Here is a 21,820-nt window from a genome sequence, read left to right as displayed (position 1 = left end):
GTTCCCTTTCATCTGTTTTATCTAACCCCCATTCAATACTAATAAGAGAGGAATGAACAAACAGGATTGTTTTGGAGAGAGTGGAGTGTTATCCTAGGTTTTTTTCTTTTATGGAAAGAGGAAAGGTTAGTGTATACATGGAAATACGTTCGGGTTGCTGCCTCTTCTGTTCCACAGAATAAGGTGGTACTGCATGGAGGCAAAGGATAAAAAGAGGAAAAGAAAAGAAGAAAAGAGATTTTTTAAAAAAGAAAGGAAAGCAGGGGAAATGTTATATTTAAGCAGTGAGTTTGCAGCTCATTCAGCGCTTGTCCTTCCTGAACACTTGTGTTGAGAAGGCCAGAACTGCTGACCTTTGCCTCTGAATCAAGCGGGACCCAGGGACAGTTATTAAACAAAAGGAATCCAAAAAAGGGACCTTTGTACTGTCTCTGAAACCCTTCACTACATCTGTGTACATTTTGAAAGAAAAGATAATTGTTTGGTAGAGAAATGGGTGTTTCTCAACGCTAACCCATCCTGAAATACCAGCTGGGTCACTTAGCATGACCCTTACAGGTACATTCTGTGCACGGAGGAGTGGGAGTGGGGTAGGGAGTGCTGGACACCAGAATTTTAAAGGAAATCACTAAAAATACTAAACAGTAGGCATGGGTGGGCAGAGCTGAGACATTTACCAAGTGAACTGTGCTCCTTGTAAAAAGCTCAGTGCAGGGATCCTTTCCAGCCGCAGACAGCGCTGCTGCCAACTGATCTTTGGCTTCAGTTTAGGGCTCGGGCGGGAGGCTTGGAGAGGCACCTTCACTTGTGCCTAAGCCACACGGCACCAGCCCATCACCATGCCCCGTGTGCTTGTGCTCAGTCGCTCAGCCACACCCAACCCTTTCGTGATCCCATGGACTGTAGCCCACCAGGTTCCTCTGTCCATGGCAATTCTCCAGGCAAGAATATTGGAGTGGGTTGCCTTGCCCTCCCCCAGGGGATCTTCCCAACCCAGAGACTGAACCCACGTCTCCCGCACTGCAAGCAGATTCTTTTACCATCTGAGCCATCAGAGAAACCCACCACTCCCTAGGTGAACACAGTAGATGCTGAGGATGCAATGAGATAAATCAGAGAATGTTGAGCCTTCCTTGAAAGAAACGTAGATATCACCAACATTCCCCTGACGAGGAAATAGAGTCCCTAAAAAGAAGGTGATAGCCTGGGGGGTGGTTACAGGATTGTTAAGTGGCAGAACGAGGAAGAAAATATATCTGATTTTCCTTCCAATTAAAAGTACATTTCCCTGGCAGGGGTGAAAAAAACAAACAAACAAACAAACTTAAAATCCTCCATAAATAGAGTTTAAAAAGTACTACTTAGACATATTACAGTCTTCTGGCACTTTCATGAGTTAGCTTTATAATCATTCACTGAGCCTTCTATGGTTCAAAATTCCAGAGAACTGACTGACAGCTAAACTTTGGGAAAACAACTTGTGGTTAAGTTTTTAACTATCTGGATGTTCTGGATGACTAGTTTATTCTAAGAGAGGCAGATGAGTAAGGGTAAATCAATCCTATAGATGTAAATATCAGACTCACATACTATTGTATAAGTAAATAAAAACAAGAAAGATATAAAGTTAAGGTATACAGATAGTTAACAGCCATAAGAAAAGATGTTCAACATGACTTCTCATCAGAAAAATGCAACCCAAGACCACAATGTCAGTGGTTTTGCAAATCAAAACCAGTCTCACACCAATAAAAATGGCTACCATGAGAAGAAGACATACAGATGGCTAACAAACACATGAAAAGATGCTCAACATCAGTCATCGTCAGAGAAATGCAGATCAAAACCACAATGAGGTACCACTTCACACCAGGAGAATGTCTGCGATCCAAAAGTCTGCAAGCAATAAATGCTGGAGAGGGTGTGGAGAAAAGGGAACCCTCTTACACTGTTGGTGGGAATGCAAACTAGTCCAGCCATATGGAGAAGAGCGTGGAGATTCCTTAAAAAACTGGAAATAGAACTGCCTTATGACCCAGCAATCCCACTGCTGGGCATACACACCGAGGAAACTAGAATTGAAAGAGACACATGTACCCCAATGTTCATCACAGCACTGTTTACAATAGCTAGGACGTGGAAGCAACCTAGATGTCCATCAGCAGATGAATGGATAAGAAAGCTGTGGTACATATACACAATGGAATATTGCTCAGCTATTAAAAAGAACACATTTGAATCAGTTCTAATGAGGTGGATGAAACTGGAGCCTATTATACAGAGTGAAGTAAGCCAGAAAGAAAAACACCAATACAGTATATTAATGCCTATATATGGAATTTAGAAAGATGGTAATGATAACCCTATATGTGAGACAGAGACACAGATGTATAGAACAGTCTTTTGGACTCTGACGGAGAAGGCGAGGGTGGGATCATTTGAGAGAATAGCATTGAAACATGTATAATATCATATGTGAAACAGATCGCCAGTCCAGGTTCGATGCATGAGACGGGGTGCTCAGGGCTGGTGCACTGGGATGACCCTGAGGGATGGGATGGGGAGGGAGGAGGGAGGGGTGTTCAGGATGGGGAGCACATGTACACCCATGGCTGATTCATGTCAAGGTATGGCAAAACCCATACAATACTGTAAAGTAATTAGCCTCCAATTAAAAAAATAAATTAAAAATATATATAGTATTAAAAAAAGACACAATCTCATAATCTTGCAAGATAGGTGAATTAATAATATAACTATTTTTCATGAGAAAAAAGAGAAAAGACCACAAATATTACATATATATATATTACACATATTATATATATGTGTAATGGAATACTACTCAACATGAAAAAGAATGAAATTTTGCCACTTCTACCAACTAGACTTGAAGGAAATAAGCCAGACAAATATGATATATTTTCACTTACACATGGAATCGAAAGAATAAAACAAATGAACATAACGGAACAGAAACAGCATAAAATAGACACAGAGATCAACAGGGAAGAACAGAGGGCTCAGAAATAAACTCACACGCGGATGGTCAGTTAATCTACAATCAAGGAGGCAAGAATATAGAGTGAAGGAAAAACTCTCTTCACTGAGTGGTGCTGGGAAAGCGGACAGCTACGTGTAAAAGAATAACATTAGGACATTTTCTAATACTATGCACAAAATAAACTCAAAGTAGATTAGAAGCCTAAATATAAGACCAGAAACCATAAAACTCCTTGAAGAAAACATCGGTGGAACACTCTCTGACGTAAGCCATAGCAATATATTGGACCTGTGTCCAAAAGCAAAATAAAAATTAATCACGGGACCTAATTAAATATATAGCTTTTGCACAGCAAAGGAAACCATTGGCAAAATGAAGACAACCTATGAAATTAGAGAAAATATCTGCAAATAATATGACCAATAAAGGGTTAGTTAATATTCAAAATACATAAACAGCTCATACAATTCAATACCAAAAAAAAAAAACCCAAACAACTCAATTAAAAATAAGACCTAGAATAACCTATGTAAAATCTTAAAAAACCTCACAGATATAAACAAACTAGCGATTAATAGTGGGGAAGAGACGGTGAGGAGGGCAAGACAGGGGCAGAGGACTTCGAGGTATAAACTACTATGTATAAAATAAGCTACAAAGATATATTGTACAGCACAGGGACTATAGCCAATATTTTATAGTAACCGTAAGTGGAGTATAACCTTTAGAAATTGTGAATCACTATGTTATACCCCTGAAACCTAGGAAAAGATCAGAAAAATATTGGTACAGTAAAATAAAATTTTAAAAAGATATTCATTGTGGAAACATTAGAATATGCAAGTAAACGAAAAGAAAATAAGTCACCTGTAACACCATGGTGTGGAGTTTCACTTAACATGAATTTTAAATGTATTTGGATTTTTAAAAAATGGATTAGACCTCACATTGTTTTGTAAACTGCTTCCCCCCCCCCCCCCCCCCCCCGCTGATCAGTAGACCACAAACATCTTTATGGAGCCATCATGTGATTTTTTTTTATATGGTATTTTATATCACTTTTAACTACACCATAAAAATCTCTCCTTCAGTCATATAATAATTTATTTACATTTCTTATTATTAAAATGTGTAGGTGGTGTCCAAGCATTAACATTCAAACACTGCTTGCACTTTTTACATACACTTCTTTAGATAGGTCCTTAATCCAGTTCCTCAAAATAAACCCTGAGCTTTCAGTTCCTCGAAGTAGGACAGCTGGGTGGAAGGATCCAATAGCTCCATTTGGATACACATCACCAGGCCGCCAGGGAAAGGCTGTACCAATTTTATGACCCTTCTCTGAAGCAGAGTAAAAACAAAAGTGCCTAAACCAGGGAACATAATTTGTCTTTATCTTTAGACATCTGAATTTCTTCTGTAAGCTCTCTGTCTGCCAGAAAGGCCAAACTGAGTGACGCTGAGATGGCCTCTGGTGACCAAATGTTCTCATACCTGAAGGGACTTTGCTGAGTTATTCCTGTGGACGAGACTCAGCTCTGTAATTCGGGAGAGGCGAGGACTTGCCTCTTGGCCTCTATCTGATCTCGAGACCTGCGGTCTGCAAGATTCCCCTTTACAAGAAGGGAGCCCTGACAACCTGATGCATAACCTGACCCCATGCTCAGGGGCACTGTGCACCTCGCTGGTTAGAGCCGCGCAAGTGACCGATTCCTGACAGCGTGGGCAAAATCTCTACTGGGATCAGTGAACTCTGCTACCTGTTACCCAGACCATTTTCAAGCCCAGGCAGCAGTCTCACTAATGGCTTTTGTGAGGGAGACTGAGTAGCTTATGGGCAGTACACTGCTAAACCGTCGCTCTTGCTAGAAGACTGTCGTTGTAGTTGTTTAGGTGCTAAGTCATGCCTCTCTGTGACCCCATGGACTGCAGCACACCTTCACTATCCTTCACTTCCCTGTAAAGGACTGTCTCCCAGAGTCTGCTCAAACTCATGTCCATTGAGTCAATGATGCCATCCAACTATCTCATCCTCTGTTGCCCTCTTCTACTGCCCTCAGTCTTTTCTAGCAGCAGGGTCTTTCCCAGAGAGTCAGCTCTTCATATATCATGTGGCCAAAGTATTGGAGCTTCAGCTTTAGCATCGGTCCTTCCAATGAATATTCGGGGTTGATTTCCTTTAGGATTGACTGATTTGATCTCCTTGAGTCTAAGGGACTCTCAAGAGTCTTCTCTAGCACCACAGTTAGAAAGCATCAGTTCTTTGGTGCTCAGCCTTCTTCATGGTTGTCCAACTCTCACATCCACACATGACTACTGGAAAAACCACAGCTTTGACCAGATGGACCTTCATCGGCAAACTGATGTCTCTGCCTTTTTTTTTTTTTTAAAGATTTACTCACTTGGCTGTGGTGGGCCTTTGCTGCTGCACAGGCTTTCTAGTTGCTGAGAGTGGGGACTACTCTTCAGTTGCAGTGCTTGGGCCTCTCCCTGTGGGGGCCTCTCCTGCTGCAGAGCACAGGCTCTAGGGTGTACAGGCTACAGCAGTCGTGGTGGAAGGGCTCTAGAATGCTGGCATGTGAGATCTTCCCAGGCTAGGGATTGAAACGGTGTCCTGTGCATTGCAAGGTGGATTCTCAACCCCTGGACCACCAGGGAAGCCTAGTCGCTGCTTTAGGCCTACGCTGTCTAGGTTTGTCACAAACCTAGACACTTGCTCCTTTTATTTCAAGGAGCAAGTGTCTTTTAATTTCATTGCTGCAGTCATCATCTGCAGTGAGTCTGGAGCCCAAGGAAGCAGTCTGTCACTGTTTCCATTGTTTCCCCAACTATTTGCCATGAAGTCATAGGACTGGATGCCATGACCTTAGTTTTTCCAATGTTGAGTTTTAAGGCAGTATTTTCACTCTCCTTTTTCACCTTCATCAAGAGGTTCTTTAGTTCTTTTTCACTTTCTGCCATAAAGGTGGTGTTATCTGCATATTTGAGGTTATTGATATTTCTCCCAGCAATCTTGATTCCAGCTTGAGCTTCATCCAGCCTGGAATTTCGCAATATTCTCTGCAAAGAAGTTAAATAAGCAGGGTGAAAATATACAGCCTTGACGTACTCCTTTCCCATTTTGAACCAGTTCATTGTTCCATGTCCGTTCTAACTGTTGCTTCCTGACTTGCATACAGGTTTTGCAGGAAGCAGGTAAGGTGGTCTGGTATTCCTACCTCTAAGAATTTTCCACAGTTTGTTGTGATCCACACAGTGAAAGGCTTTAGCACTGTCAACGAAGGAGATGTTTTTCTGGAATTTCCTTGCTTTTTCTATGATCCAACGCATGTTGGCAATTTGATCTCTGGTTCCTCTGCCTTTTCTAAATCTAGTTTGTATATCTAAGTTCTTGGTTCACATTCTACTGAAGTCTGGCTTGAAGGATTTAAGCATTACCTTGCTAGCACGTGAAATGAGTGCAACTGTTCTGGTAGTTTGAACATTCTTTGGCATTCTTTGCCCTTCTTTGGGATTGGAATGAAAACTAACCTTTTCCAGTCCTGTGGCCACTGCTGAGTGTTCCAAATTTGCTGCATTTTCACAGCATCATCTTTCAGGATTTGAAGTAGCTCAACCGGAATTTCATCACCTCTACTAGCTTTGTTCGTAGCGATGCTTTCTAAGGCCCACTTGACTTCACATTCCAAGACATCTGGCTCTAGGTGAGTGATCACGCCATCGTGGTTATCTGTGTCATTAAGACTTGTTTTGTACAGCTCTTTTGTGTATCCTTGCCACCTCTTCATAATATCTTCTGCTTCTGTTAGGTCCATACCGTTTCTGTCCTTTATTGAAGAACAGAAGACTGCCTGGGACCACATACCAGCTGACAGTGATGGTATCTGTTTGGCACAGTCAGGTTTGTAGAGATGTTTGCAACAGGTGAATGATTTTAGCTAGATGCCAGCGATAAAATAAGATTCACCTTTTCAGGTCTCTCCCCAGGCTTTGGAGATATAATTCCAATCACATTTAGCTGCTTCTGCTGCCACAGCTGAATCCTCTTAGGTTATTTTGTGACAGAGAAAGGAGCATGGATGTGAACGACCCCTGTGACCAACCACAGGATTCCCAGGTACCAGCAGGAAGGAGCAAAGCTGTAACCCAGGCCGCAGAACTCCCGTCAGTAGTGGGTGGGGTGTCTCTTGTGCCATCCAAACACTTCATTTAGGAAGAGATGGGAAGCTGGGGACAGACAGGTATACACTGTGTATTTAAAATGGATAACCAACAAGGGCCTACTGTAGAGCACAGGGAACTCTGCTCGATGTTATGCGGCAGCCTGGATGGGAGGGGAGTTGTGGGGAGAATGGATACATGTATGCGTATGGTTGAGTCCCTTTGCTGTCCACATGAAGCTACCACGACACTGTTAATAGGCTATACCCTAGGGCAAAGTTAAACATTAAAAAAGAAAAACAACACACACAACTATAAGCGGGGAGAAAAGGGTTTGGGGTGGGGTGGAGACTGTGCCTATCAGTTCCCTGGAAAGTTTCTATAGTTTGAAAGGCTTTCAGGTGATTCACTGAGAACCTCTGTGCTATGGTTTAAAGTACAGACAACATGCCCTCTGAATTACTTACTGAGCACATCTAAGACAGACAGAGTGGATTTTTTAAATCTGTGTAGACATCAGAAAGAGGTTTATTCTGTAATTCATATGGTTTATTCACCTTGCTTCTCACACTTTCCGAAATATACCCTTCCTGATTTTTCCTAGCTTGCAATCCAAAGTAACATAACATCACTGCATCTCTTAGAGTTTACTTCAGTTCACTCTCAAGATTAGCTGTGCTTCCTTTTCTTCTGTTTAAAGAGAAATTAATTGGTCCTGCTCCCAAACTGACTGCTGTGTATCTAAACATCATGCTACTTATAAACAGCTTTTTGTCAAAAGTGAGATTCCAAGAATGTCTATGTAAATATAAACACGATTGAGGTCAGAACCATTCAGGCCAGCAAACCACCATGCTGGTCGACTTGGTTCTTTTACAAACGAGAGAGCTAGAAATGTTTGTTTTTTTTGCTTTATTTGATGCAGATGCATCTGGGAAGCTGGAATAGCTAAATATCTCTGAATATTCTCAGCATGTGTGTGTTAGTCACTCAGTTTTTGTCCGACTCTTAGCGACCCCAAGAACAGCAGCTGGCTAGGCTCCTCTGTCCGTGGAATTCTCTAGGCAAGACTACTGAAGTGGGTTGCCATTCCCTTCTCCATGGGATCTTCTCAACCCAGGGATCAAACCCAGGTCTCCTGTGTTGCAGGCAGATTCTTTACTGTCTGAGCTACCAAGGAAGCCCAATTTTCAGAGACCAAATCATTTCTTTGATCTTCCTAGCTGTTCATAAAAGTACTTGGGGAAAAAAAAAAACACAAAAAATAATACAAAAATCTCTTAAATGTGATACTTGCAACCAAAAGAATTTTAAAGGAGAAGTCATAAGTGCAATTATCTATTCTGGCAGAGAATGGGGGGAAAAAAGGTAGTGCTGTTGTATGAAAAATGGGGCAAGAAAGAATGGTCATGTCCTAGGTCTCGAGTGGCCAAGTGAGGGCCCTTGGCTTTGTGCAGGAAAGAATTCAAGGTGAGCCATGGTAAAGTGAAAATGGGTTTTTTTAGAGAGACCCACACTCTGTCCATAGATAGAGTGTGGGCCATCTCCGAAGGTGAGAGGTGGCCCTAGGGCATGGGGTCCTCTTGGAAAGGGGACCAGACCCCGAGTGTAGGGGTGGTTGGTTTCTATGGGCTGGGGAATTTCACTAGATACTGAGGAGGAGGAATATTCTAGCTATCTTGGTGAGGGGGTGGGGATTTCCAGGAACTGGGGCAACTCCTGCTTTTTGACTTTCTATGGTTGGCCCTATAACTGTCATGGCACCTGTGAGACATTTAGTATATGCTAATTACAGGGCTTGCCTGGTGGCTCAGATGGTAAAGAATCTGCCTGCAATGCAGGAGACCTGCATTCAATTCCTGGGTCAGGAAGACTCCTGGCGAAGGGAATGGCAACCCACTCTGGTATTCTTACTGGTGAATTCCATGGACAGAGGAGCCTGGCGGGCTACAGTCCATGAGATCCCAGAGTCAGACATGACAGCATTAATGTGTTACAGCGAGTGTACAATGAGGCTCGAGGTCTGTGGGAAACTGAGTCTCCTGCCATCTTGAATCTAGTGGTTTCTACCCAGCTTCTGTCATATCCTCAGAATATGTTCTTCTTTCAAAGGCTGCACCCTGTCCTCTTCCCTCCTGTCTCAGTGCAGAAGGAGGGTCTTGGAGAAGGAATGGCTTTATAAGAATATTAGCAAATCCATCAGCACATTTTTCTCAGGCACTGATTAATGCAAGGTGCACTTTACACCACAGAAATTAATGAGACTCTGCCTTCAGAAAGCTTTGCAGTCACACAATAACTTGTCACTCTGGGTTACAATTTTAACTTATCACAAGTTAACTTATTACAATTTTAACTAACTCTTTTGTCTCATCCTGGACCACTGGCCAGAGTGCTCCACATATATTCCTAGAGTTTTTAAAAGAGCTGTAACAGTTTTTGAAGGATTTAGTTTCATTCGATGGAGAAGGAAATGGCAACTCACTCCAGTACTCTTGCCTGGAGAATCCCAGGGACAGAGGAGCCTGATGGGCTGCCGTCTATGGGGTCGCACAGAGTCGGACACAAATGAAGCGACTTAGCAGCAGCAGCAGCAATATCATTCGAAATAAGCCACAGAACCTTTCTAGGCCTCAGTTTCCCAGTCTGTAACACAGGGCTACTTGATGATCTAAAAAGTCCTTTCTGGGTGAAAAAGATTCTATAATTCATTCATTCACTTGTTCAATGTATCTTTAGATTAACCATGTAATATGTCTTAGGCACTCAGGAACAAAATTGACAAAGCTCCCTCATGGTGCTTCCATTTCAGTAGGGGGAGACTAAACAAATAAATACAGAAACAGAATGTCAGGCTGTGACCGGTTCCACGGATAAAGCAGGACCAGGCAGTAGGGCATGTTCTGTGAAGCGTTATCAGGTGATCAAAGAAGACCTCACTGACATGGAGCCACTTGAGAAAAACTGTGGAGGAAGTGAGGGGAATCTGGAGGAGGGGTCAGATCACATGCGAAGGCCCCGAGGTGGGTCTGAGGGAAGGCAGAAGGGGTGAGCGAGGGCAGGAAAGGAGAAGACTGAGGTTGGGTGTAGCAGAGCCCGTCACCGTAGGAACTCGGACCAAGGGCCAACCACAAAGTGCGCTCCTAACTTTAGAAGTGGTTTAAACTGTACATTTCCAACACCAGAATTTAGGTTTGGTAAGATACTAACTCATAATATGAAAACATCTGATTGTCATTTAAGAAGTAGCTACTTCCTGAAATCTAACCTTTCTGTTCCTCCAAACTTCATTAAGTCACATTGGAAATTTTCAGGATGTATCATAGAAGTGATCATGACTCACTCAGCAGATGTGCACAGCCACAGCCAAAGGCAGTGGTCAGAATTTGGGTGGATCATAGCCCTGTGACCACGGCACTGTCTGAACAAGCCCCCCTCGCCTCTTTGAGGCTCAGTGCCCAAGATGGCACATCACCGCATGCAATTCCCAACACAGAAAGCTTGCCTGACACATCTTTTAAGCTCATTTAAAGTTAACGACAGTAGCACAAACCCCAAAGAGCAGAAATAGTTATTTTTATTTTCTGGTATCACTACGAGCTAATATAGATAGGTTCATAAGAAAGTCTTGGTGAACTTCACATTTATTATTCTGGAGATGCACTGAGGAAGGCAAGTCACTGTGCGGTCATGGAACATTTGTCCAGAGAGTAAAGGAAGAAGCAGGGCAGGGAGGGATCTTCCTTGGTGGTCCAATGGCTGACTCTGTGCTCCCAGTGCAGAGGGCTCCATTTCCATCCCTGGTCAGGGGACTAGATCACAGGTTGCAACTAAGACCCAGTTCAGCCAAATAAATAAATAAATAAATAAATAAATAAATAAATAACTTTTAAAAAAGGAAGCAGCAGCAGCAGCAAGGGCAGGACCCATCAGAACTAGGCATCTTAACTAGCCCGCTCTGGACCTCATCCTCTTCTCTTTGAGGCCAGTCCTCTTTAAGGCTGCCCTTCTTAAACTGCGGTTCCCTACCCTGCAGCAACCCACCATCACCAGTAGGGTTTCCAAAACGACACCTGCAGAGACCCCAGCCAAGCCCTGATATATCTGAGTCCCAAGGGCAAGGGAAGCGACGTGAGTCCCTCGAGCTCCTACCTCACTTAGTAGTTCCTTGGTAATGAACTTCTCTAACTCGAATTTTAGAAATTAGAAAGAGTGTCACCACAAAAGGGTTGGGCATCAGGATGCCAGAGGTCACTCCGGGCAGCATTTCTCTCCATGAATTCACCGAGGTTCTGAGGTGATCTGCCCCCACCCACTTCAGCACTGCTGGGATCCAACAGTGATGACTCATGCTGGTCAATTTCTCAGAAGTTTGAGCTATAAACCCACATTTCTTGGTTTTCCAGAAGAAAGGCAGCAGCAGGGAGGACCTGATGCTACTGTTTTTTTTTCCCCAGTCAGGTGGTTAGGAGTGGGAAAGCAGCTGCCAGATAGCAGGAGTGCTGAAAGGGAACTCAAAGTCAAGTGTATCTGCCCTTAAGCCCAGCTCTTGAGCAATAATGCTGTAACCCCATCTCAGTGGCCCACAGGGCCACGTAGCATCCACATGCAATGGCCACTTCACTGGGTCAAAGATGGGACAAGTATTAGAGCAGCATTTGACTACGACGCATCTGGTTTCTGAGCCGCTGGTCTGTCCAAGAAAAGGGACTACTGCAGATTCAGTTTTACATTCGACCGTGAAAGACACTGGTTTGACTTTGATGGGAAAAAGACATAGCGCTCCCCCCGCCTCCCCGCCATCTTCAGTTACACAAACTGGTCAGGAGGTTATGACATGATCAAGCAGTCCATCCCGCAGCAGTGGTGGATGCAGGCCGATAAAGGGAACTCCACGGGGGATTCCCTGGCGGCCCAGTGGTTAGGGCTCCACACTTCCACTATAGCGGGCACAGGTTCAATCCCTGGTCAGGGAACTAAGATCCCACATGCCTCACAATGCTGCCAAAGACAAACAGACAAAAGAAGCATCGAAGGAGAGCACCTGATCCAGTATGGGAAGGGGTCAGGAAGGCCTCTGGGGACAGGTGACACCATGCAGGAGTCTTGGAGAACTACACTGAGGGAGGGAGTCAGGGAAAAAATATTCCGGGCAGAGAAGACAGCACATGTGAAGGTATGGAAGTGAGACCCCGTGGATGTCACAGAGCTGTTCCACGCGTCTGAAGGGGAGGTTCATGATGGCGGAGCTCAGAGGAGAGGGGAAGGGTGGGGCCCGTATCACGAGGGACCTTGAAGAAAGGTGCAGAAAGACTTGAAGGGAGACATGTTAAAAGGTTCTTAGCTGAAATCTTCAAGATCTGATTGGATATTATACATCCCTCTGGTAGAGGTGGCTTCCCAGGTGGCGCTCATGATAAAGAACCCACCTTCCAATGCAGGAGACATAAAGAGATGTGGGTTGGATCTCTGGGTTGGGAAGATCCCCTGGAGGAGGGTGTGGCAACCCACTCCAGTATTCTAGCCTGGAAAGCCCCATGGACAGAGGAGCTCAGTGGTCTACAGTCCATAGGTTGTACAGAGTAGGACACGACGGAAGCGACTTAGCATGCAGGCACGCTGGTTGAGATAGGAGCTGACTTGGGGGAAGGATGCTAGACTGGCATCAGGGAGGCAGGTTATGGTGCTGTTGCAGTCATCAAGTCAGAAGTGGGGGGCAGGGCAACAGATCCCGGGGGCAGCTAAGAAAGGAGAACGGGCTGAGGGTGGGGGAGGAAGAGCGATCTCGGATGGCTCTGTGTTCCCCATCTGCGCAACGTGGCAGAGCCAGTGACCAGGACAAACACCTGGGTACTGCTTTCAGACGGAGAATTTGCCTTGAAGAGGAATGGCAGGCAGCAGCACACATGGGCCTGGAGCTCAGGAGATCTGGGCTAAGAGAAGTGTGGACAGGCCTCTGCTGTGAGTGCTACATCACTCCATGGCGCTGCAGCCAGCTGATGTGAGCTGAGCCCCTGTGGAGTGCCCGACACTTTGTCCACAGCATCTAATATGGTCCCTCAACAACTGTGACATAGAGATCACCCCCCAGCTGCACAGATGAGAAGACTGAGGATCGCAGACGATACGTATTGATAACCTGTCAACACCCCATGGCTGGAAAGTGGCCAGTTTGTGTTTTGTTTTTAGTTGCTCAGTCGTGTCCGACTCTGCAACCCCATAGTCTATAGCCCGCCAGGCGCCTCTGTCCATGGGAGTTTCCAGGTGAGAATACTGGAGTGGGTTGCCCATCCCTTCCCCCGAAGATCTTCCCAACTCAGGGATCGAACTCGTGTCTCCTGCATTGGCAGGCAGGCTCTTTACCACTGAGCCACCAGTGGCCAACTCCCTTGCCCTATGTGTTTCCAAACAAGCAGAGAATCTTATAGTTACTCCTCATCCAAAAACCTACATTAACCAAATAGATTTAAAAAGTTAAATCTCACTTTTTAAAACAATCTTCCAACTCTAAAGTACATATGTGAGGACTAGATAATTTGGATAATTTGAGGTAGTCATGTCCGACTCTTTGTGGACTATAGCCCACCAGGCTCCTCTGTCCATGGGATTCTCCAGGCAAGAATACTGGAGTGGGTTGCCATTCCCTTCTCCAGGGCATCTTCCTGACTCAAGTATCAAACCACGGTCTCTTGCATTGAAGGCAGATTCCTTACCATCTGAGCTACAAGGGAAGCCAATAGAGTAGTGAGGACTAGATAGCTGCCCTCTAATTGCCCCTAAAATACCCCTGATTTCAGTATAAATTTGTATAGATGTATATTTCAGTATAGATGATTATATATAGTAATCATACATATAGATTAAATTACATATAGTATATGTAATTTCAGTACCGATGGCTTCTGAAGTATGGGTTGATGTAAAAAATCCATTATCAGGCATCACCAGCCTTAAAATGTAACTGATTCCTTATCTGAGCAGATAAGGTTTTATGAAACATAACAATTCTTATTGTTTTGGCTGTGCCACAAGGCTTGTGAGATCTGAATTCCCTGACCAGGAATAGGATCCGTGCTCCCTGCAGCGGAAGCTCAAGTCCTAACCGCTGGACTGCTGGGGCAGGCCCAGCATAACATAGCAAGTGCTGGTCTTGATGCTACCACTATTACACAACTATCCTGAGTATGTCTGTGTAGTTCTCGCATGTAACCAACTGTCCACAATGATTCGTTCACTTCTCTTTACAACCAAAAGTTCCAACCTGGTAAGTCTGTAGCAGAACTCTTTCTTAGACCGACACGCCTCCTTCAAGAGCTAAGCCACAATGTGTACTTTGCTTTGTAAGTTTACAGTCATGATCATGAAAGGATGATGAGGTTGAAGAATAATGAAATGCTCCATCCGTGTCAGTTTGAGCAAGAGCCCAGGCAATTCCCACAGTTCAAAGATGGGTTTCCTCAAAGTTCTGAAGTCACAGAAACAGAAATGAGAGAGAAGCCCCCTAGCACTCATACAGAGCAGCCTTGCCAATTCATCAGAAAGTAGATCAATTTCTACAACCTGAGGAATTTGGAAAGTGATTGGTTCAGAGTGTGCTATCACTTTGGTAGTTTTATGCATCAGGATATACACACTGACTTCAAGAATCTGGTCTGGCTCCCAAATCCATGTCATGTTTAGAGAGTTTCCTGGCTTTGCATGTTCCCCATAGCCAATCCCAGAGAAGGGGGCAACAGAGGATGAGATGGTTGGGTGGCATCACTGACCCAATGGACATGAGTTTGAGCAAGCTCCAGGAGACAGTGAAGGACAGGGAAGCCAGGCATGCCACAGTTCATGGGGTCAAAAAGAGTCAGACACGACTTAGCAACTGAACATCCCGGCTTCAAGAACCTGGTCTGGCTCCCCAGTACACGTCATGTTTAGAGAGTTTGTCTTTGGATGTTCCCAATATTCAATCCCAAAGCCCTTTGGTTTCCAATCTACTCTTAAAATCAGACTCTGCCACTTTCTGTCATAGACAAGATTCACTCTAGCTGTCTAAACCTATTTACTTTTTGCAGATTTAAGGTAACATTACCTGATTGCACTGCTCTGCCCAGCTCACAAGGGCCACTGTGATTATTAAAGGAGGCACTAGATGAAAAGATGATGAATACTGGAAATGACTCTACACCCAGGAGCTACCAGTATTCATGACATTGACTGATATCAACTTACTTCATGGGGCGTGTGGACCCTACGTGTAGTCTATTTCTTTTACTGAAGATTTAAGCCTACATCTTACAACATGATAGATATTCTAAAAGAGGGTCACTGTTTCCTGTTGAGGAAAAAAAGCACTCCAGAATCAGAGAGGGCTTCCAGATACATGTGAAAAAATGACAACAGACCAGAAAGATAATTTCCTCAAAAAAAGTTGCCTTTTTTATGTTGGCTCAAATTGGAGATTCTTTTTGTTGCAGTTCTTTAAAAATTATGTGGATGAGATAAAACATTTGTGATCCTAGACAATATGGGAAAAATTTCCCTTGAACATGATACATTTCTCTTGTAATCAAAAATGTTCTCCAGTGCTTGAGTTAAATTAATTTAGCATCTATCTCTTGAGCATCTTCTCTGCACAAAGTATTGCTTCCCTGGTAGCTCAGTTGGTAAAGAATCCACCTGCAATGCAGGAGACCCCGGTTTGATTTCTGGGTTGGGAAGATCCCCTGGAGAAGGGATAGGCTACCCACTCCAGTATTCTTGCCTGGAGAATCCCCATAGACAAATGAGCCTGGCGGGCTATAGTCCATGGGGTCACAGTCGGACACGACCAAGTAACTAAGCACAAGCAGCACAGGAGAAAGGGAGAAAGGAAAACCTTGTTTTACTCGAATATTACAAAGATGATGATCTGGCTAAGGAGACTGAAATAAGCTTGCTGTTTGCAAAGGGTCATAAGAGAGGCCAGAGGAAAGAGACAGCTGTGACTAGGGGAGGTGAGAAAGCCTTAACAGAGCAGAACTGGGAGACAGGAAGAAGAAAGGCCAAGAGGCAAGCAAACGCAGAGGCAGAGAAGCGGGACCACATAGCAAGTGTGTGAAACCCACTCTAGGGGTTCAGTCATGCTGACTGCAGGGCACAAGACTTTAAGATTTTGCTACAGCAGTCAGCACATGCTTGATACTAAAAAGACACAACAAAGAATACTTTTTTTCATTAGTTTATACAGTTGAACATAAAGATGTTAATGTTCATAACTGCTGAAGCTGGGGATTTATAGTCTCCATTTCTTTGTATGTCTGAAGTTTTCCATTAAAAACGGCTAAAAAAAATTAATGAAGGCCAGTGAGTCTGGGGAGGTAGTCAGCTGATGGCTTCTCGGGTGATGGTGCAAATCCAATAAGAACTGTCTAACCTCTGGGTCACTTGGAAGGAGAGGGCAGGGCTGATTGGAAGGAGAGATTGGAGCTGATCTCACAGGGGGAAGTAGACACCACACAATGTGACTGAGGGCTGTTTTTGTTTCCCCCCTGAGTCGCTTTCCACACACTTCTTTCTCCACTTCCCACTGGGAGGAAGGGAGTAGCAAGGGTCTGCTACTGGCCAGGTTGCATGGTCCATCTAAGCAAAACGAAGGCAATTATGTTGTCCTCTGTATACAAGTAACTGTAGGGGCTATTTCTGGTCATATCAAGTTTAATACTTGTTTAGTGGTTGCTAGCAACTATTAATCGGAGGAGGCAATGGCACTCCACTCCAGTGCCATTCTTGCCTGGAGAATCCCAGGGACTGGGGAGCCTGGTTGGCTGCCGTCTATGGGGCCGCACAGAGTTGGACACGACTGAAGCGACTTAGCAGCAGCAGCAGCAACTATTAATAAGCAAAGTGAAGATAAATAAAAATCTACTGTACCCCACCACCAAGAGAAAGCCACTTGGCATGTGGGCATATCCTTTGCCCCACTTGGTGCGTGGGCACATCAGAATGTACATGAACATGCTTTCTCTTCTCATAACTTTCTCACAGAGAAACAGTCTTGGGTATCACATTTTTAAAATTTTAAAACTGTACTTTATGACATTTCATGAAATAGCACTTTACAACAGCAGTTTAAGGGGGGTATGATGATCCACTGAAGAACAGTCTGATCTGGTGGCTTCTAACCTTACATCAAACTATACTGTTCAAGAATGTTTTGATCTCAGAGGGCTCTCTCCTAGTATCATTTTGACTTAATATATATATACCAGTATCACAGATACTAGTTTAGAAATGTGATGTAATAAAGTAATTTGTTTTCTTGGGAGAGAGGGAGTAGTGGTAACATTCTTATCAGAGAAATACTCCTATCTTCTTTGAAAAAGTGTATGTTGTTGGGATTTCAGTTTTTGTTTTCAGATTGTAAAAGCAATACAGGAATGCTGCTAAACAGGTGGTCATATGGTATCATAAAGAGTAACAAGGAGAAGGTTCCTGCCTTTTTTCTGACTCCATTGCCCAGAACTGACTGTTAATGGTTTGGGATGTCTGTCTTCCAAACATTTATAAGGCCATGGTGTGTGTATGTGTGTCCAGTTGCTAAGTCGTGTCTGATTCTTTGCAACCCCATGGACTCTACCCTGTCAGGTTCTCCTGTCCGTGGGATTTTCCAGGCAGAAATACTGGTGTGGGTTGCCATTTCCTTCTCCAGGGGTCTTCCCGACCTAGCGATAGAACCCTCATCTCCTATATTGGCAGGCAGATTCTTTACCGCTAAGCCACAATGGTGCTCTTATAAGGCTATATATGTACCTAATTTCTATCTGGAACTTGTGCTGACAGAGCAAGAAGCCAAGGAAGAAATCCAATGAGGGGTCCCCACCTACCACACAGCAGCCTGCAGGACACTGGGGTCTGGCAGAGGCTGAGGAAGGGCCACCCACAGGGACAAACACCCCCCAACCCCGAAAGTGGAAAGGGAAAGAGCACCAAGACTGGGAAATCATATTCCAATAAATGCAAGGTTGCACAACCACACACAGAAGTGATCATGGAGGAAAGGGAGGCAATAACATGCCTCCCTGTTCTCTTCGAAATCACTTCCGACCCACTTGGAAGCTCTTGAACAAACTCCTTCACACTTGGCACCGGCTCCCTATGGGCATGTCTCTGAACCCATAGGTCCTGTGTGCCACATCCCCACTACAATCTGAAGGCATACATAGGCCACCTCTGCAGGCACAGAAATAACCCAAGGCATCTGAGAGCCTTGCCAGTTTTCAGGAGGCGTGCAGGGCTCATTATCTTTTACGTGGGGACACAGTACTTGGGTTTCCAGAGTCAGGTCAGCTTGGTTGCAGCTACCAGAGGTTAACCATCCTTCCTTGGGGTGATCCGTGTTCCCATTCAGAGGAAGGATCACAAACAAGAAGCGGGATCAATGACTTGAGCCCCTGAAGCATTTCCTACTCCAGTGGTTCTCAAAGTGTGGTGCAGAGGACTCTAGGGATTCACAAAGTCAAAACCACTTTCATAATAATACCAAGATGCTATTTGATGCTTTTACTTGCACACATTCAGGAGTACACAGTGGAGTTTTCCAGAGGCGATATGACATGTAATACCGCAACAGACAATGCAGAAGCAAGATATAAGAACCCTAGCTGCCACTTATTAAAACTGATAGGAGATTTGCAAAAATATAATACAATGATACTCTTGTCAGTAACATTCTATTTTGAAAGGTATGGTTATTTTCATAAACACATATCAACATATAATGCATGCATGTCTGTGTGCTCAGTCATATCAGACTCTTTGCTACCCCCATAGACTGTAGCCCATCAGGCTCCTAAGTCCACGGGATTCTCCAGGCAAGGATACTGGAGTGGGTTGCCATTTTCATATCCAGGGGATATTCCCAACCCAGGGATCAAACCCACATCTCTTATGTCTCCTGCACTGGCAGGTGGATTCGTTACCACTATTTTTAAATGAGATACTAAATATATTGAAAAATTCTGTTTTAGTTATACATGATAAATATTGAGACACATAACCCACATAAAAGCTCCTTAATATACTAATTTTTAAGAGTGTATAGGGGAGTTTGAGAACTGCTGAGAGGCTGTTTCCGACTCTCTGCCCGCGTTCCCGCAACACACACACACACTCACTCACTCACTCACTCCTCCCTGGGTCTGTGAGTCTTTAGGATGGACTCTGTCCCTACGGCTGAGAGGCTGTTTCCGACTCTCTGCCCCCATCCCCGCAACACACACAGACACACACACACATACAGACACACACACACACACAGACACACTCACTCACTCCTCCCTAGGTCTGTGAATCTTCAGGATGGACTGTGTCCCCACCCCTTCCACCGAGGGTCTCTTCCCTCCTCACTCCATTTCCCCCTTACCACCTGGTGTGGACTCCCCGATCTGTCGGAACCCCAGTGGGAAATGTCCCTCCCTCGCCACCCCCAGCTCGACGAGGACTCCCCGGCGAGGCCCGCACACCCTTCTTGGGGGCAGGAATCCCCGCTTCAGTGTGCCGGGACAAGTCGCAGCGTGGATTCTCCCGGCGGCCCCCACAGCCTCGCCGACTCCCGGCTGAGGCCCGCACAAGCTCGGCGCGGACTCTCCCGGCGGCCGGCACAGCCCGGGCGAAGGAGGCCGAGGAGAGCCATTTCCAGTCCCGCCCCGGTCCTCGGCGCGGCACGGGCTGGGAACAGGGTGGAGGGGTCAGTCCCCAGGAACTAGTCCCGATTCTCCCGGCTGCCTTCCCGCTCCCCCGGGCGGCCCGGCGCGCTGCAGCCCGGCTCGGGGAGGCGGCCCGGGGTTCCGCCGACCCGCATTCCCCCGCCGGGGCAGGGCGGCCGGCGCTCGGGCCCGGGGACCCGGGTTGGGCCGCGTCGTACTCACCGCGGGGCGCACGGCGGACTCCGACTGGCGCGGGGAACCAGGCTGGGGGCGCTCTCCCGGGCTGAGTCCAGCCGCTGGCGCCGCTCCGCCCCCTGTCGCCGCAGGGCCGCCAGCCGAGGGGCGGGGCCGAGCCGGGGCCGAGCCGGGGCCGGGCCGGGGCCTGCGGGCGGGCCAGGGCCTGAGGGCGGGGCGGGGCCTGCGGGCGGGGCGGGGCCTGCGGGCGGGGCGGGGCCTGCGGGCGGGGCGGGGCTTGCGGGCGCGGAGACCTCGCCCGGGAGGGAGCGGGGTAGCTGGGGGTCAGCTGCAGGAAGCCGCCTCAGGACAGGATCCTCCCATGCTGGCCCAGGCCGGGGACACGCTCACTCTTGGGCGTGGAGTGTGACTGCCCAGCTCGCAGGGAGGGAGCTGAAGGGGCAGGTGAGAAATGCAGCTTTTAAAAATGATTTGACCATCACTGTGGAGGCTTCCCTGTCCGACACCCCGGTACGTGGTCACCTCCCCTCTCTCCCCTTTGCCCCCACCCCGCCCCCACCTTACCGCCTGGCAAAGCGAGCCGAGTGACTGCCAGGAGTTCAGAGTTTCCATGGTTATGGAGTGCAAAGTTTCAGTGTTTTTTTTTTTTTTTTAATGCCTAGCAACACTTCCTAATGCAGGCTGTTCACCTGTCAGAAGTCAGAGAAATGACTGAGTTGACTCAGCAGGCCTTCCTCACTGCGCCTAGTTTCTATAGGTTGGTTGGCGTCGCGCCTGCTCAGGCAAATTTGACTGATTAGATCTTTCTAGAGAAAAGGTGAGGGTTTTGCCCAACTTATATAAAGAGTGATTGTAGTTTTCTATCTTGAGTATATGGATATACGGCTTATAGAAAGGAGTAGTGGCTATCCCCATAGGGGCCAACCTGTGTAACGTAGCGTTTTTAGCTTCCCAGGTGAGGCTAGCGGTAAAGAACCCGCCTGCCAATGCAGGAGACATAAGAAAAACGGGTTCATAACCCTGGGTTGGGAAGATCCCCTGGAGAAGGAGGAAATGACAACCCACTCCAGTATTCTTGCCTGGAGAATCCCATGGACAGAGGAACCTGGCGAGTTACAGTCCATGGGGTTGCAAAGAGTCGGGCACTGCTGAGCAACTAACATGGCTGCTACTATATTCAAGTTTGAAGAAGGACATATTTACTGTGTAGTAAACATTGCTTCCCAGGTGGCTCAGTGGTAAAGAATCCACCTGCCAGTGCAGATGGAGGCATGGGTTGAATGCCTGGGTCAGGAATATCCCCTGGAGGAGGAAATGGCAGAATCCCCATGGACAAAGCAGCCTGGCGGGCTGTAGTTCATGGGGTCGCAAAGAATTGGACATGACTGAGTAACTGAGCGCACACACACACATAACAAGCATTATATTTTTACTGTATGGGAGAAGACTTTCTTCCTACCCGCTTTCTAAACTGTTACCATTCACATCCATTGAACAAACTTCCCTTGAGTGGACTGGGGTCCCCTTAGAGAGTATGTGCAGAAGGCTGAGGGGTAGGGAGAAAAGACATCCAGCTAAATTTTGATTCTTAACCAAGGCAGCCCTTCACAAAGCAAAATTTCTTAATGTTCAATGATAACATACATGTAATAGGAGAGCTGATAATCCTTGACAGGAAATAATTAAATCAGAACTATAAAAGGAATTGAGATTTATTAGTAAACGCTCTGGCCAAAACTGTGAAGGAAAAAGTTCTCGCGTCACCCTACTCTTTTGCTCTTGGGCC

General features: G+C 45.9%; 1 protein-coding gene across 1 annotated transcript in view; it reads right to left on the bottom strand.

Moving 5' to 3' along the window:
- Positions 1-20,247, bottom strand: part of ACO1 (aconitase 1) — a 66,558-nt gene extending 46,311 nt beyond the window's left edge. Inside the window, exon 1 of the mRNA XM_069574169.1 lies at positions 20,062-20,247. The gene's annotated coding sequence lies outside the window, so the exon portion shown is untranslated. The remainder of the gene's footprint in view (positions 1-20,061) is intronic.
- Between the last annotated feature and the right edge of the window lie 1,573 nt (positions 20,248-21,820).

The sequence above is a fragment of the Ovis canadensis genome, chromosome 2, assembly GCF_042477335.2.
Source record: "Ovis canadensis isolate MfBH-ARS-UI-01 breed Bighorn chromosome 2, ARS-UI_OviCan_v2, whole genome shotgun sequence".
NCBI classification, from domain to species: domain Eukaryota; kingdom Metazoa; phylum Chordata; class Mammalia; order Artiodactyla; family Bovidae; genus Ovis; species Ovis canadensis.
Note: the sequence above shows the minus strand (reverse complement) of the source record. Positions and strands in the feature narration are given on the sequence as shown.